The sequence below is a fragment of the Ranitomeya imitator genome, chromosome 6 (genome assembly GCF_032444005.1).
Source record: "Ranitomeya imitator isolate aRanImi1 chromosome 6, aRanImi1.pri, whole genome shotgun sequence".
Taxonomy (NCBI): domain Eukaryota; kingdom Metazoa; phylum Chordata; class Amphibia; order Anura; family Dendrobatidae; genus Ranitomeya; species Ranitomeya imitator.
The window spans coordinates 22,905,423-22,923,381 of NC_091287.1; positions in this window are offsets into that span (position 1 = coordinate 22,905,423).

Consider the following 17,959-nt stretch of genomic DNA (forward strand, 5'->3'; position numbering starts at 1 on the left):
AGGGTAACTTTGGGCTGCTGATTCTGAATATGTCATCAGTTTTGCCAGATTGGCTCAAGTTTTTGAGATTTTTGGTATCTTATTTATAGCACTTGTTGGTAAATGCGACGCATCATCTCATTAATTTCTTTGGATTAGTACTTGAACTGAGCAGTTCTCAATATAGTTTTGTGTTAATTAGTGTTCTAAAAGTTTGTTCATAGCTTGATTTTTGCACTAACTTTATGTTGTTGTCTGTTTTCCAGTGAAAAGCATGAACTCATCAAGAAGAAGTTGTCTTAACGATCCAGACTCATTCTGTTACATTTGTGGTGAATACACACTGCCAAAACATAGAAGAAACATAACAGACTTCGTAAAAAAAAGTGTATTTTGCCTATTTTGGGGTTATGCTTGGGGACCAAGACAAGTTTTGGGCACCACACAAAGTGTGCAAAGCATGTATCGAATTATTACGAAAATGGAGCAAAGGACAAAGAAAAAGCTTCAAATTTGGTGTTCCAATGGTGTGGAGAGAGCAAAAAAATCATCACGATGACTGTTATTTCTGTGCAGTGCAAGTGCAAGGATTCAATAAGCATAAGAAACGAAAATGGTAGTAACCTAACATGGAATCTGCAAGAAGGCCTGTCCCTCATTGTGAAGATGTGCCTGTACCTGTGGTTACCATGTTACCTGACCTTCCCCCACCTGATGATGATGAAGTGTGTATTGGCAGTGTGTATTCACCACAAATGTAACAGAATGAGTCTGGATCGTTAAGACAACTTCTTCTTGATGAGTTCATGCTTTTCACTGGAAAACAGACAATAACATAAAGTTAGTGCAAAAATCAAGCTATGAACAAACTTTTAGAACACTAATTAACACAAAACTATATTGAGAACTGCTCAGTTCAAGTACTAATCCAAAGAAATTAATGAGATGATGCGTCGCATTTACCAACCAGTGCTATAATAATAATAATAATAATAATAATTTTTATTTATATAGCGCCAACATATTCCGCAGCGCTTTACAAATTATAGAGGGGACTTGTACATACAATAGACATTACAGCATAACAGAAATACAGTTCAAAACAGATACCAAGAGGAGTGAGGGCCCTGCTCGTAAGCTTACAAACTATGAGGAAAAGGGGAGACACGAGAGGTGGATGGTAACAATTGCTATAGTTATTCGGACCAGCCATAGTGTAAGGCTTGGGTGTTCATGTAAAGCTGCATGAACCAGTTAATTAATTTTTTTTTTTTTTTTTTTAATATAGGCCACACAGGGATCGTTAGGTTAATGCATTGAGGCGGTAGGCCAGTCTGAACAAATGAGTTTTTAGGGCACGCTTAAAACTGTGGGGATTGGGGATTAATCGTATTATCCTAGGTAGTGCATTCCAAAGTGCATTCCAAAGTGCTATAAATAAGATACCAAAAATCTCAAAAACTTGAGCCAATCTGGCAAAACTGATAGCATATTCAGAATCAGCACCCCAAAAATACCCCAAATTCATTAAAATATTTTGGACACCAGAAAAAAATTTTTTTTTTGTTGACCTGTGTTATGAATAGCAAACGATGCCGGGAGATCCAAACGAAGCGACACAGGGTTAAGAATTTCCAAGATCCTATAGGGACCGATGAACCGAGGCTTGAACTTAGGAGAAGAGACCTTCATAGGAACAAAACGAGAAGACAAACACACCAAGTCCCCAACAAGAAGTCGAGGACCCACGCGGCGACGGCGATTAGCAAACTGCTGAGCCCTCTCCTGGGACAACTTCAAATTGTCCACCACATGACTCCAAATCCGATGCAACCTATCCACCACCATGTCCACTCCAGGACAATCAGAAGGCTCCACCTGACCAGAGGAAAAACGAGGATGAAACCCCGAATTACAAAAGAAAGGAGACACCAAGGTAGCAGAACTAGCCCGATTATTAAGGGCAAACTCAGCAAGCGGCAAAAAGGAAACCCAGTCATCTTGATCAGCAGAAACAAAACACCTTAAATAAGTTTCTAGAGTCTGATTAGTTCGTTCCGTCTGGCCATTCGTCTGAGGATGGAATGCAGACGAAAAGGACAAATCAATGCCCATCTTAGCACAGAACGTCCGCCAAAATCTAGACACAAACTGGCATCCCCTGTCAGAAACGATGTTCTCCGGAATGCCATGCAGACGGACCATGTTTTGAAAAAACAGAGGGACCAACTCAGAGGAGGAAGGTAACTTAGGCAAGGGTACCAGATGAACCATCTTAGAAAAGCGGTCACACACAACCCATATGACGGACATTTTTTGAGAGACAGGGAGATCCGAAATAAAGTTCATGGAAATGTGCGTCCAAGGCCTCTTCGGGATAGGCAAAGGTAACAACAATCCACTGGCCCGAGAACAGCAAGGCTTAGCCCGAGCGCAAACTCCACAAGACTGCACGAAAGAACGCACATCCCTCGACAAGGAAGGCCACCAAAAAGACCTGGCCACCAAGCAGCCAGCCCCCACAGAATGTAATACAGCAAAGCCCCATAGAATGTAATACAGCCAGCCCCCATAGAATGTAATGCAGCACAGCCCCCATAGAATGTAATGCAGCCAGCCCCCCATAGAATGTAATAAAGCACAGCCCCCATAGAATGTAATGCAGCCAGCCCCCCACACAATGTAATGCAGCACAGCCCCCATAGAATGTAATGCAGCCAGCCCCCCATAGAATGTAATGCAGCCAGCCCCCCATAGAATTTAATGTAGCACAGCCCCCATAGAATGTAATACAGCACAGCCCCATAGAATGTAATGCAGCCATCCCCCATAGAATGTAATGCAGCACAGCCCCCATAGAATGTAATGCAGCCAGCCCCCATAGAATGTAATGCAGCACAGCCCCCATAGAATGTAATGCAGCCAGCCCCCCATAGAATGTAATGCAGCACAGCCCCCATAGAATGTAATGCAGCCAGCCCCCCATAGAATGTAATGCAGCTAGCCCCCCATAGAATTTAATGTAGCACAGCCCCCATAGAATGTAATACAGCACAGCCCCCATAGAATGTAATGCAGCCAGCCCCCATAGAATGTAATGCAGCACAGCCCCCATAGAATGTAATGCAGCCAGCCCCCCATAAAATGTAATACAGCACAGTCCCCACAGAATGTAATGCATCCAGCCCCCCATAGAATGTAATGCAGCACAGCCCCCATAGAATGTAATGCAGCCAGCTCCCATAAAATGTAATGCAGCACAGCCCCCATAGAATGTAATGCAGCACAGCCCCCATGGAATGTAATGCAGCACAGCCCCCATAGAATGTAATGCAGCACAGCCCCCATAGAATGTAATAAATCCCCCCCAATAGCCCCACTGTCATGATCCCAATGGCAGGGGATCACAAAAGGACAAGCACAAAAACAAAACAAGCTCTAGGGTGATGGAACTTGAGCTGACCGCGATCCTGAACCTAAACACACAACTAGCAGTAGCCGGGGAACGTGCCTACGATGATTCCTAGACGTCTCGCACCAGCCGAAGGATTAACTTCCCCTATAAGAAGAAACACAGACCTCACTTGCCTCCAGAGAAACACCCCACAGAAATAGCAGCCCCCCACATGTAATAACGGTGAAATGAGAGGAAAGCACATACGTAGTTATGAAAATAGATTCAGCAAAAATGAGGCCCGCTAAAGCTAGATAGCAGAGGATACAAAAGTGAACTGCGCGGTCAGCGAAAAACCCTTCAAAAAAACCATCCTGAAATTACTTGAACTCATGTGCCAACTCATGGAACATGAGGAGTAATTTCAGCCCACTAGAGCAACCAGCAGCAAGGAATCACATCTCTGCAAGCTGGACTAAGACAAAAATTAAGCAAAACGTGGAACAGGAAAATCAAAACTTAGCTTGTCCTGAAGATAACAGACGCAGGGAGCAGAGGTAAAAAGACACGCAGATTACATTGCTGCGCCGATTCTTTGGAATGCACTACCTAGGTTAATACGATTAATCCCCAATCCCCACAGTTTTAAGCGTGCCCTAAAAACTCATTTGTTCAGACTGGCCTACCGCCTCAATGCATTAACCTAACGATCCCTGTGTGGCCTATTTATAATTAAAAAAAAAAAAAAAAAAAGGTTCCTCGCATCATGTTCTCATACACTTTATGCAGTATTAGCCCTCTGTGTCTGTACTGCTACATATTTAGGCAGGTAACTGGTTCATACAGCTTTACATGAACACCTGAGCCTTACACTATAGCTGGTCCGAATAACTAAAGCAATTGTTACCATCCACCTCTCGTGTCTCCCCTTTTCCCCATAGTTTGTAAGCTTGCGAGCAGTGCCCTCACTCCTCTTGGTATATATTTTGAACTGTGATTTCTGTTATGCTGTAATGTCTATTGTCTGTACAAGTCCCCTCTATAATTTGTAAAGCTGCGGAATATGTTGGCGGTATATAAATAAAAATTATTATTATTATATTATTATTATTACATTGATAGCCGGCGAGGAAATGACAAAAAAGCCAGGTTAAATAGGAAACTCCCATAACCTGATGGAACAGGTGGACACCAGAGACCGCAGAGAACACAAGTCACCCAGTACCATCAGTAACCACCAGAGGGAGCCCAAAAACAGAACTCACAACAGTACCCCCCCCTTGAGGAGGGGTCACCGAACCCTCACGAGAACCACCAGGGCGACCAGGATGAGCCCTATGAAAAGCACGGACCAAATCGGCAGCATGAACATCAGAGGCAATCACCCAAGAATTATCCTCCTGACCATAACCCTTCCACTTGACCAAATACTGGAGTTTCCGTCTGGAAACACGAGAATCCAAGATCTTCTCCACAACATACTCCAATTCACCCTCCACCAGCACCGGAGCAGGAGGCTCAAGCGAAGGAACGACAGGTACCTCATACTTCCGCAACAACGACCGATGGAACACATTTAGAATAGCAAACGATGCCGGGAGATCCAAACGAAACGACACAGGGTTAAGAATTTCCAAGATCCTATAGGGACCGATGAACCGAGGCTTGAACTTAGGAGAAGAGACCTTCGTAGGAACAAAACGAGAAGACAAACACACCAAGTCCCCAACAAGAAGTCGAGGACCCACGCGACGACGGCGATTAGCAAACTGCTGAGCCCTCTCCTGGGACAACTTCAAATTGTCCACCACATGACTCCAAATCCGATGCAACCTATCCACCACCATGTCCACTCCAGGACAATCAGAAGGCTCCACCTGACCAGAGGAAAAACGAGGATGAAACCCCGAATTACAAAAGAAAGGAGACACCAAGGTAGCAGAACTAGCCCGATTATTAAGGGCAAACTCGGCAAGCGGCAAGAAGGAAACCCAGTCATCTTGATCAGCAGAAACAAAACACCTTAAATAAGTTTCTAGAGTCTGATTAGTTCGTTCCGTCTGGCCATTCGTCTGAGGATGGAATGCAGACGAAAAGGACAAATCAATGCCCATCTTAGCACAGAACGTCCGCCAAAATCTAGACACAAACTGGCATCCCCTGTCAGAAACGATGTTCTCCGGAATGCCATGCAGACGGACCATGTTTTGAAAAAACAGAGGGACCAACTCAGAGGAGGAAGGTAACTTAGGCAAGGGTACCAGATGAACCATCTTAGAAAAGCGGTCACACACAACCCATATGACGGACATTTTTTGAGAGACAGGGAGATCCGAAATAAAGTTCATGGAAATGTGCGTCCAAGGCCTCTTCGGGATAGGCAAAGGTAACAACAATCCACTGGCCCGAGAACAGCAAGGCTTAGCCCGAGCGCAAACTCCACAAGACTGCACGAAAGAACGCACATCCCTCGACAAGGAAGGCCACCAAAAAGACCTGGCCACCAAGCAGCCAGCCCCCACAGAATGTAATACAGCAAAGCCCCATAGAATGTAATACAGCCAGCCCCCATAGAATGTAATGCAGCACAGCCCCCATAAAATGTAATGCAGCCAGCCCCCCATAGAATGTAATAAAGCACAGCCCCCATAGAATGTAATGCAGCCAGCCCCCCACAGAATGTAATGCAGCACAGCCCCCATAGAATGTAATGCAGCCAGCCCCCCATAGAATGTAATGCAGCCAGCCCCCCATAGAATTTAATGTAGCACAGCCCCCATAGAATGTAATACAGCACAGCCCCCATAGAATGTAATGCAGCCATCCCCCATAGAATGTAATGCAGCACAGCCCCCATAGAATGTAATGCAGCCAGCCCCCATAGAATGTAATGCAGCACAGCCCCCATAGAATGTAATGCAGCCAGCCCCCCATAGAATGTAATGCAGCACAGCCCCCATAGAATGTAATGCAGCCAGCCCCCCATAGAATGTAATGCAGCCAGCCCCCCCATAGAATTTAATGTAGCACAGCCTCCATAGAATGTAATACAGCACAGCCCCCATAGAATGTAATGCAGCCAGCCCCCATAGAATGTAATGCAGCACAGCCCCCATAGAATGTAATGCAGCCAGACCCCCATAAAATGTAATGCAGCACAGCCCCCATTGAATGTAATGCAGCCAGCCCCCCATAGAACATAATGCAGACAGCCCCCCATTGAATGTAATGTAGCACAGCCCCCATAGAATGTAATGCAGCCAGCCCCCCATAGAGCGTAATGCAGCCAGCCCCCCATTGAATGTAATGTAGCACAGCCCCCATAGAATGTAATACAGCACAGCCCCCATAGAATGTAATGCAGCACAGCCCCCATAGAATGTAATGCAGCACAGCCCCCATAGAATGTAATGCAGCACAGTCCCCACAGAATGTAATGCATCCAGCCCCCCATAGAATGTAATGCAGCACAGCCCCCATAGAATGTAATGCAGCCAGCCCCCATAGAATGTAATGCAGCCAGCCCCATAGAATGTAATGCAGCCAGCTCCCATAAAATGTAATGCAGCACAGCCCCCATAGAATGTAATGCAGCACAGCCCCCATGGAATGTAATGCAGCACAGCCCCCATAGAATGTAATGCAGCACAGCCCCCATAGAATGTAATAAATCCCCCCCAATAGCCCCACTGTCATGATCCCAATGGCAGGGGATCACAAAAGGACAAGCACAAAAACATTACAAGCTCTAGGGTGATGGAACCTGAGCTGACCGCGATCCTGAACCTAAACACACAACTAGCAGTAGCCGGGGAACGTGCCTACGATGATTCCTAGACGTCTCGCGCCAGCCGAAGGATTAACTTCCCCTATAAGAAGAAACACAGACCTCACTTGCCTCCAGAGAAACACCCCACAGAAATAGCAGCCCCCCACATGTAATAACGGTGAAATGAGAGGAAAGCACATACGTAGTTATGAAAATAGATTCAGCAAAAATGAGGCCCGCTAAAGCTAGATAGCAGAGGATACAAAAGTGAACTGCGCGGTCAGCGAAAAACCCTTCAAAAAAACCATCCTGAAATTACTTGAACTCATGTGCCAACTCATGGAACATGAGGAGTAATTTCAGCCCACTAGAGCAACCAGCAGCAAGGAATCACATCTCTGCAAGCTGGACTAAGACAAAAATTAAGCAAAACGTGGAACAGGAAAATCAAAACTTAGCTTGTCCTGAAGATAACAGACGCAGGGAGCAGAGGTAAAAAGACACGCTGATTACATTGATAGCCGGCGAGGAAATGACAAAAAAGCCAGGTTAAATAGGAAACTCCCATAACCTGATGGAACAGGTGGACACCAGAGACCGCAGAGAACACAAGTCACCCAGTACCATCAGTAACCACCAGAGGGAGCCCAAAAACAGAACTCACAACAGTACCCCCCCCTTGAGGAGGGGTCACCGAACCCTCACGAGAACCACCAGGGCGACCAGGATGAGCCCTATGAAAAGCACGGACCAAATCGGCAGCATGAACATCAGAGGCAATCACCCAAGAATTATCCTCCTGACCATAACCCTTCCACTTGACCAAATACTGGAGTTTCCGTCCGGAAACACGAGAATCCAAGATCTTCTCCACAACATACTCCAATTCACCCTCCACCAGCACCGGAGCAGGAGGCTCAAGCGAAGGAACGACAGGTACCTCATACTTCCGCAACAACGACCGATGGAAAACATTATGAATAGCAAACGATGCCGGGAGATCCAAACGAAACGACACAGGGTTAAGAATTTCCAAGATCCTATAGGGACCGATGAACCGAGGCTTGAACTTAGGAGAAGAGACCTTCATAGGAACAAAACGAGAAGACAACCACACCAAGTCCCCAACAAGAAGTCGAGGACCCACGCGGCGACGGCGATTAGCAAACTGCTGAGCCCTCTCCTGGGACAACTTCAAATTGTCCACCACATGACTCCAAATCCGATGCAACCTATCCACCACCATGTCCACTCCAGGACAATCAGAAGGCTCCACCTGACCAGAGGAAAAACGAGGATGAAACCCCGAATTACAAAAGAAAGGAGACACCAAGGTAGCAGAACTAGCCCGATTATTAAGGGCAAACTCGGCAAGCGGCAAAAAGGAAACCCAGTCATCTTGATCAGCAGAAACAAAACACCTTAAATAAGTTTCTAGAGTCTGATTAGTTCGTTCCGTCTGGCCATTCGTCTGAGGATGGAATGCAGACGAAAAGGACAAATCAATGCCCATCTTAGCACAGAACGTCCGTCAAAATCTAGACACAAACTGGGATCCCCTGTCAGAAACGATGTTCTCCGGAATGCCATGCAGACGGACCACGTTTTGAAAAAACAGAGGGACCAACTCAGAGGAGGAAGGTAACTTAGGCAAGGGTACCAGATGAACCATCTTAGAAAAGCGGTCACACACAACCCATATGACGGACATTTTTTGAGAGACAGGGAGATCCGAAATAAAGTCCATGGAAATGTGCGTCCAAGGCCTCTTCGGGATAGGCAAAGGTAACAACAATCCACTGGCCCGAGAACAGCAAGGCTTAGCCCGAGCGCAAACTCCACAAGACTGCACGAAAGAACGCACATTCCTCAACAAGGAAGGCCACCAAAAAGACCTGGCCACCAAGCAGCCAGCCCCCACAGAATGTAATACAGCAAAGCCCCATAGAATGTAATACAGCCAGCCCCCATAGAATGTAATGCAGCACAGTCCCCATAGAATGTAATGCAGCCAGCCCCCCATAGAATGTAATAAAGCACAGCCCCCATAGAATGTAATGCAGCCAGCCCCCCACAGAATGTAATGCAGCACAGCCCCCATAGAATGTAATGCAGCCAGCCCCCCATAGAATGTAATGCAGCCAGCCCCCCATAGAATTTAATGTAGCACAGCCCCCATAGAATGTAATGCAGCACAGCCCCCATAGAATGTAATGCAGCCAGCCCCCATAGAATGTAATGCAGCACAGCCCCCATAGAATGTAATGCAGCACAGCCCCCATAGAATGTAATGCAGCCAGCCCCCCATAGAATGTAATGCAGCCAGCCCCCCATAGAATTTAATGTAGCACAGCCTCCATAGAATGTAATACAGCACAGCCCCCATAGAATGTAATGCAGCCAGCCCCCATAGAATGTAATGCAGCACAGCCCCCATAGAATGTAATGCAGCCAGCCCCCCATAAAATGTAATGCAGCACAACCCCCATTGAATGTAATGCAGCCATCCCCCCATAGAACATAATGCAGACAGCCCCCCATTGAATGTAATGTAGCACAGCCCCCATAGAATGTAATGCAGCCAGCCCCCCATAGAGCGTAATGCAGCCAGCCCCCCATTGAATGTAATGTAGCACAGCTCCCATAGAATGTAATACAGCACAGCCCCCATAGAATGTAATGCAGCACAGCCCCCATAGAATGTAATGCAGCACAGCCCCCATAGAATGTAATGCAGCACAGTCCCCACAGAATGTAATGCATCCAGCCCCCCATAGAATGTAATGCAGCACAGCCCCCATAGAATGTAATGCAGCCAGCCCCCATAGAATGTAATGCAGCCAGCACCATAGAATGTAATGCAGCCAGCCCCCATAAAATGTAATGCAGCACAGCCCCCATAGAATGTAATGCAGCACAGCCCCCATGGAATGTAATGCAGCACAGCCCCCATAGAATTTAATGCAGCACAGCCCCCATAGAATGTAATAAATCCCCCCCAATAGCCCCACTGTGATGATCCCAATGGCAGGGGATCACAAAAGGACAAGCACAAAAACAAAACAAGCTCTAGGGTGATGGAACCTGAGCTGACCGCGATCCTGAACCTAAACACACAACTAGCAGTAGCCGGGGAACGTGCCTACGATGATTCCTAGACGTCTCGCGCCAGCCGAAGGATTAACTTCCCCTATAAGAAGAAACACAGACCTCACTTGCCTCCAGAGAAACACCCCACAGAAATAGCAGCCCCCCACATGTAATAACGGTGAAATGAGAGGAAAGCACATACGTAGTTATGAAAATAGATTCAGCAAAAATGAGGCCCGCTAAAGCTAGATAGCAGAGGATACAAAAGTGAACTGCGCGGTCAGCAAAAAACCCTTCAAAAAAACCATCCTGAAATTACTTGAACTCATGTGCCAACTCATGGAACATGAGGAGTAATTTCAGCCCACTAGAGCAACCAGCAGCAAGGAATCACATCTCTGCAAGCTGGACTAAGACAAAAATTAAGCAAAACGTGGAACAGGAAAATCAAAACTTAGCTTGTCCTGAAGATAACAGACGCAGGGAGCAGAGGTAAAAAGACACGCTGATTACATTGATAGCCGGCGAGGAAATGACAAAAAAGCCAGGTTAAATAGGAAACTCCCATAACCTGATGGAACAGGTGGACACCAGAGACCGCAGAGAACACAAGTCACCCAGTACCATCAGTAACCACCAGAGGGAGCCCAAAAACAGAACTCACAACAGTACCCCCCCCTTGAGGAGGGGTCACCGAACCCTCACGAGAACCACCAGGGCGACCAGGATGAGCCTTATGAAAAGCACGGACCAAATCGGCAGCATGAACATCAGAGGCAATCACCCAAGAATTATCCTCCTGACCATAACCCTTCCACTTGACCAAATACTGGAGTTTCCGTCTGGAAACACGAGAATCCAAGATCTTCTCCACAACATACTCCAATTCACCCTCCACCAGCACCGGAGCAGGAGGCTCAAGCGAAGGAACGACAGGTACCTCATACTTCCGCAACAACGACCGATGGAACACATTATGAATAGCAAACGATGTCGGGAGATCCAAACGAAACGACACAGGGTTAAGAATTTCCAAGATCCTATAGGGACCGATGAACCGAGGTTTGAACTTAGGAGAAGAGACCTTCATAGGAACAAAACGAGAAGACAACCACACCAAGTCCCCAACAAGAAGTCGAGGACCCACGCGGCGACGGCGATTAGCAAACTGCTGAGCCCTCTCCTGGGACAACTTCAAATTGTCCACCACATGACTCCAAATCCGATGCAACCTATCCACCACCATGTCCACTCCAGGACAATCAGAAGGCTCCACCTGACCAGAGGAAAAACGAGGATGAAACCCCGAATTACAAAAGAAAGGAGACACCAAGGTAACAGAACTAGCCCGATTATTAAGGGCAAACTCGGCAAGCGGCAAAAAGGAAACCCAGTCATCTTGATCAGCAGAAACAAAACACCTTAAATAAGTTTCTAGAGTCTGATTAGTTCGTTCCGTCTGGCCATTCGTCTGAGGATGGAATGCAGACGAAAAGGACAAATCAATGCCCATCTTAGCACAGAACGTCCGCCAAAATCTAGACACAAACTGGGATCCCCTGTCAGAAACGATGTTCTCCGGAATGCCATGCAGACGGACCACGTTTTGAAAAAACAGAGGGACCAACTCAGAGGAGGAAGGTAACTTAGGCAAGGGTACCAGATGAACCATCTTAGAAAAGCGGTCACACACAACCCATATGACGGACATTTTTTGAGAGACAGGGAGATCCGAAATAAAGTCCATGGAAATGTGCGTCCAAGGCCTCTTCGGGATAGGCAAAGGTAACAACAATCCACTGGCCCGAGAACAGCAAGGCTTAGCCCGAGCGCAAACTCCACAAGACTGCACGAAAGAACGCACATCCCTCGACAAGGAAGGCCACCAAAAAGACCTGGCCACCAAGTCTCTAGTACCAAATATTCCAGGATGACCTGCCAACACAGAAGAATGGACCTCGGAGATGACTCTACTGGTCCAATTATCCGGAACAAACAGTCTTTCCGGCGGACAACGATCAGGTTTATCCGCCTGAAACTCCTGCAAAGCACGTCGCAAGTCTGGGGAGACAGCCGACAAAATCACCCCATCCCTAAGGATACCAGTGGGCTCAGAATTTCCAGGGGAGTCAGGCACAAAACTCCTAGAAAGAGCATCCGCCTTCACATTCTTTGAACCTGGCAGGTATGAAACCACAAAATTGAAACGGGAGAAAAACAGTGACCAACGAGCCTGTCTAGGATTCAGACGCTTGACAGACTCAAGGTACATCAGATTTTTGTGATCAGTCAAGACCACCACACGATGTCTAGCACCCTCAAGCCAATGACGCCACTCCTCAAATGCCCACTTCATGGCCAAAAGCTCCCGATTACCAACATCATAATTCCGTTCAGCGGGCGAAAATTTTCTAGAAAAGAACGCACATGGCTTCATCACTGAGCCATCGGAGCTTCTCTGTGACAAAACCGCCCCCGCTCCGATCTCGGTAGCATCGACCTCAACCTGAAAAGGAAGCGACGTATCTGGCTGACGCAACACAGGAGCAGAAGAAAACCGGCGCTTAAGTTCCTGAAAGGCCTCCACAGCCGCAGGAGACCAATCAGTAACATCAGCACCCTTTTTAGTCAAATCCGTCAAAGGCTTAACAATAGTGTTGAGCATTCCGATACCGCAAGTATCGGGTATCGGCCGATATTTGCGGTATCGGAATTCCGATACTGAATTCCGATACTTCCCGCGTATCGGATACCGGAATCGGAAGTTCCCAGAATTCAAATTGAACGCAGCAGCCAATGAGGAATGAATGAAAGTGTGGGCACATCCTGTTTAGCATGGTGGGCATGTAAGTACTGGCAAGGCTTGGATTGGCTGCTGAAATGATGTCACTCTGCACTATAAAAAAGCGCTGCCGCCATTTTGCGCTCACTCTGCTGTGATTTCAGTTAGGGACAGGACGCTGTGTTCTAACTGAGGGCCAGTTGAGCTTGCTAATTGCTTTATTTTCCTTTCCAAAGGCTAATTTAGCAAAACGCTGTGTGTTCTTCACTGTTCACCTTGCTCTTGCCTTGCAGCGCTGTTTTAACAGTGTTCTGCAAGGTCTCTGTGTGTGTGTGTGTGTGCAGCTCACTCTGTAGTCTGTGTGCAGCCATATACCCGGTTGTATTCAGCTCAGGGGGGGTTCACACTGCCTCACACAGTTGTTCTTTTTTGCTCTTAGTGCAGCCTGCTGCACATTTTTTCTCAAATTTCCTATTAGTGTTTTTCCACCAGTCTCCAGCTCTATTGTGGAAAAACACTACATAGGATAACCTAGAGGGGGGTTTTTGGGCCTTGCAGCGCCGTTTACGGCTGTCTGCACGGTCTCCGTGTGAGCCCAGCTCGCCCTGTAGTCTGTGTGCAGCCATAGCCGGTTGGATTCAGCTCAGGGTTCGTTACTGGCTCATACCTTGAGAAAAATTTTCCTTTTTTTCAAATAGTGCAGCCTGTTTAAAATTTGAAAAAAAAAATTCCTATTAGTGTCTTTCCACTCGTATCCAGCTAAATAGTGGAAAAACACTATATAGGATAACCTAGAGGAGGGTTTTTTGGCCTTGCAGCGCCGTTTACGGCTGTCTGCACGGTCTCCGTGTGAGCCCAGCTCGCCCTGTAGTCTGTGTGCAGCCATAGCCGGTTGGATTCAGCTCAGGGTTCGTTACTGGCTCATACCTTGAGAAAAATTTTCCTTTTTTTCAAATAGTGCAGCCTGTTTAAAATTTGAAAAAAAAAAAATTCCTATTAGTGTCTTTCCACCAGTCTCCAGCTCAATTGTGGAAAAACACTACATAGGATAACCTAGAGGGTTTTTTTGGGGCCTTGCAGCGCCGTTTACGGCTGTCTGCAAGGTCTCTGTGTGAGCGCAGCTCGCCCTGTAGTCTGTGTGCAGCCATAGCCGGTTGGATTCAGCTCAGGGTGCGTTACTGCCTCATACCTTGAAAAACAATTTCCTTTTTTTCAAATAGTGCAGCCAGTTTAAAATTTGAAAAAAAAAATTCCTATTAGTGTCTTTCCATTTGTATCCAGCTAAATAGTGGAAAAACACTATATAGGATAACCTAGAGGAGGGTTTTTTGGCCTTGCAGCACCGTTTACGGCTGTCTGCACGGTCTCCGTGTGATTTAAACTAGCTCTGTAGCCCGATCTGCACCAAAAAAAAGGTTAAGTTCACCAAACACAACTTAACACTTGTGTAGGCCACATTTGAAAAATAATAAAGTTTAGTCCACAATTTACAACATTAGTGTTTCTTACACCTGTTAGGAGGAGCATTACAGGAATAAGCACACTAAGGCCTTAGTACTTTTCTGCTTATCTTTATCTGTCAACCAAGATGAAGAGGGCAGGGAGTAAGGCACGTGGGCGTGGGCGCGGAGCAGGGAGAGGAGCAGGGAGAGGACGTGGTGATTCTGTGCCTGCTGCGGGCGCCGGTGACTCGTCGTCACTCAGTTTCAGCAGGGAACAGTCCTTCATGCGCAGCTTTGTCGGAGAGCGCCGTGCACCGCTGCTGCGTGAAGACCAAATTGAAGCCGTTGTCGGGTGGATGGCAGCTAACGCCTCGGCATCGACTTCAGTTAGTGCCACATCCTCTCAGGCACAGAGCACTGGAGAGCAGCCATCTGTCTCTTTACCACCTGCCAAATTGGCCAGGCAGTCAGAGAGCCCAGGACAGGAGCCGTCTCTACTTCTGTTCTCTGAATCTCTTGGCTTGGAAACAGGGGGCCAGCCAAGCAGCATTGGAGAAATGGAAGAAGAGGCAGTGTGCAGTGATGCCCAACACCTTTTTCTCTCTGACTCTGAAGAGGCAGGTGGGCCAGTGCCTCCGGTGACCACAGCGCAGTACGCATCTGATGATGAAACTCAGGTGCCGCTTTCTCGTGCGTACTGTGCTGCTGAGACTACCCAGGAGGAGCAGTTGGTGGCAGAGGGTAGTGGAGATGATGAGGTCCTTGACCCATCGTGGCGTGAGGAACAGGAAGGTGGTGGGAGCAGCTCAGAGGAAGAGCTTCCTCTTACGGGCCAAAGAGGGAGAGGGAGGGGGAAGACTGCGGAGCCTGTAGCCTCCACTTTGGCACCCGTTAGGAGCCTGTCTCTTTCCAAAGCCAAAAAGGGCGCTCCCAAGACTTGCAGTGCCTGGTCCTTTTTTGACACAGTTGCAGATGACATTTGTTTTGTCAAATGCAAGCTGTGTCATCATAAAGTAAAAAGAGGGAAAAATGTCAGCAACCTCAATACCACAAATATGTGGAAACATGTGCGGACCAGGCACGCGGTGGAGTTACAGAAACACACTGAAGATGTAGGCCAACCAACAGCGGCAGCTACCACCTCTTCAGCTCGTGTTGCCTCTTCCTCCAGCTCACGCACAGCTGGTTTGGCTTCCTCCCAGAGACCTTGTGTAATTCCACCCACAGCACCACCTTCCCAGTCATCCTCACACTCCCAGTCTACTCTACAGCCATCGGTAGTACAGGCATGGGAGAAAAGGCGGGCATTCTCGGCCAACCACCCCCGAGCACAGGCTCTGAATGCAGGCATTGCCAAACTGTTGTCCCTGGAAATGCTCTCGTTCAGGCTGGTGGAGACTGACAGCTTCCGTGACTTGATGGCATTGGCAGTCCCACAGTACAAGGTGCCCAGCCGCTTTTACTTCAGCAGGCAGGCTGTCCCTGCCCTGCACAGGCATGTTGAGGCAAACATAAAACATGCGCTACTGAACGCCGTCAGTAGCAAGGTCCACCTCACCACCGATGCGTGGACCAGTCAGCATGGACAGGGGCGATATGTTTCCCTCACTGCCCATTGGGTTAATGTTGTTGAGCCAGGTACAGATCGTGCGAGTGGCGCAGGACGTGTCCTGCCCACTCCAAGGATTGCAGGAATCCAGTCTGTACGCATCGACTCCTCCTCTTACACCAGTTCCTCTGATTCCTCTCTGCAGGATCCGTCACAGTCCACCCCCACATGGACCCGTGAACGTTTACCTATGACCGACATGAGCACAGCCGTGGCCAAACGTCAGCAGGCCGTCTTGAAACTAGTTTCATTGGGGCATCGAAGCCACACAGCGCAGGAGCTCTGGAATGCCATAAAGCAGGAGAGCGATGTGTGGTTACTGCCAGCGAATCTCCAGCCAGGCATGGTAGTGTGTGACAATGGCCGAAATCTGGTGGCAGCTTTGGCCCTTGGCAACCTCACTCACATCCCATGTCTGGCACATGTGCTCAATTTGGTTGTGCAGAGTTTTCTGAGGGACTATCCGGATCTTGATGCCCTGCTGCACAAGGTCCGCCTAGAGTGTGCTCACTTGCGGCGTTCCAGCTTGGCCAGATCCCGCATTGCTGCTCTGCAGCGCCGATTCCGCCTTCCGGAACACCGCATCATATGTGACCTACCTACCCGGTGGAATTCCACGTTACATATGTTGGAGCGGTTGTGTGAGCAGCAGCAAGCAGTTATGGAGTACCAGCTGCATCAGGCGCAAAGAAGTCGCAGTCAGCGCCGATCAGACTTCACAACCACAGAGTGGGCCACTATGAAGGACGTCTGCCAGGTTTTGCGTCCTTTTGATTATTCCACGCGGATGGCAAGTGCAGATGATGCACTAGTCAGCATGACTGTCCCCCTTATCTGCCTGCTTCAGCAAACTTTGCAAGGGTTAAGGGATGATGTGGTGGAAGAGGTGGAGGATGAGGAGTCACCTTTTCCATCAGCTTCTGGAGAGTCAGCGCCACGTGGTTCCTCACAAAGGGGTACGCAGGGGCCAATTTGTGAGGAGGATGAGGAGGAGTCAATGGAGGAGGAAGAGCTCCGTCCAGAGGAGGGAGCGACACAATTGTCCAGTGGTCAGTGTGTACAGCGAGGGTGGGGTGATGACGAGCGGGCAGAGATCATGTCTCAAGCAGAGGACAGCGTTTCTGGGCCGGTTGGCACTCTGCAGCACATGGTGGATTTCATGCTGCAGTGCCTGAGAAACGACCGCCGCATCGACCACATTCTCAACATGCCTGATTATTGGGTGTTCACCCTCCTCGATCCTCGCTACCGGGACAACGTCCAAAACCTCATCCCTGCGTTGACCCGGGAGCGTAAATTGCGGGAGTACCACGACACACTGGTGAATTCCATCATCTTCTCCTGTCCAACTGAGAGGAGTGCTGCTAGTGCTTTACAAAGCAGCTCAGTGCGTCGAGGCAGTGGGGGAGGCTCTGCCCAAAGAGGGAGCAGAAGCAGTGCCTCTGCCCAAGGCAAGCCCAGTATGGCACAACTCTGGCACACTTTTGTGTGCCCGCCCCAAATGTCTACACCATCACCGGCGGCTCCAGTCAGCAGGAGGCAACGGTTCCGTCAGATGGTGACAGACTACATGGCTTGCCCTCTTACTGTACTCCCAGACGGCTCTTCCCCGTTCAAGTTTTGGGTCTCTAAGCTGGATACATGGCCAGAGCTAAGCCAGTATGCATTGGAGGTGCTGGCTTGCCCTGCGGCTAGTGTCTTATCGGAACGTGTCTTTAGTGCCGCAGGTGGTGTACTAACAGACCGTCGCATGCGACTATCCTCCGATAACGTTGACCGGCTTACTTTCCTGAAAATGAACCAGGCCTGGATCTCGCAGGAATTTGCCACTCCTCTGCCTGATTAAGTAATTGGGTGTCATCCAGGTCTCCTGCTGTGTTCATCTTTCTACCAC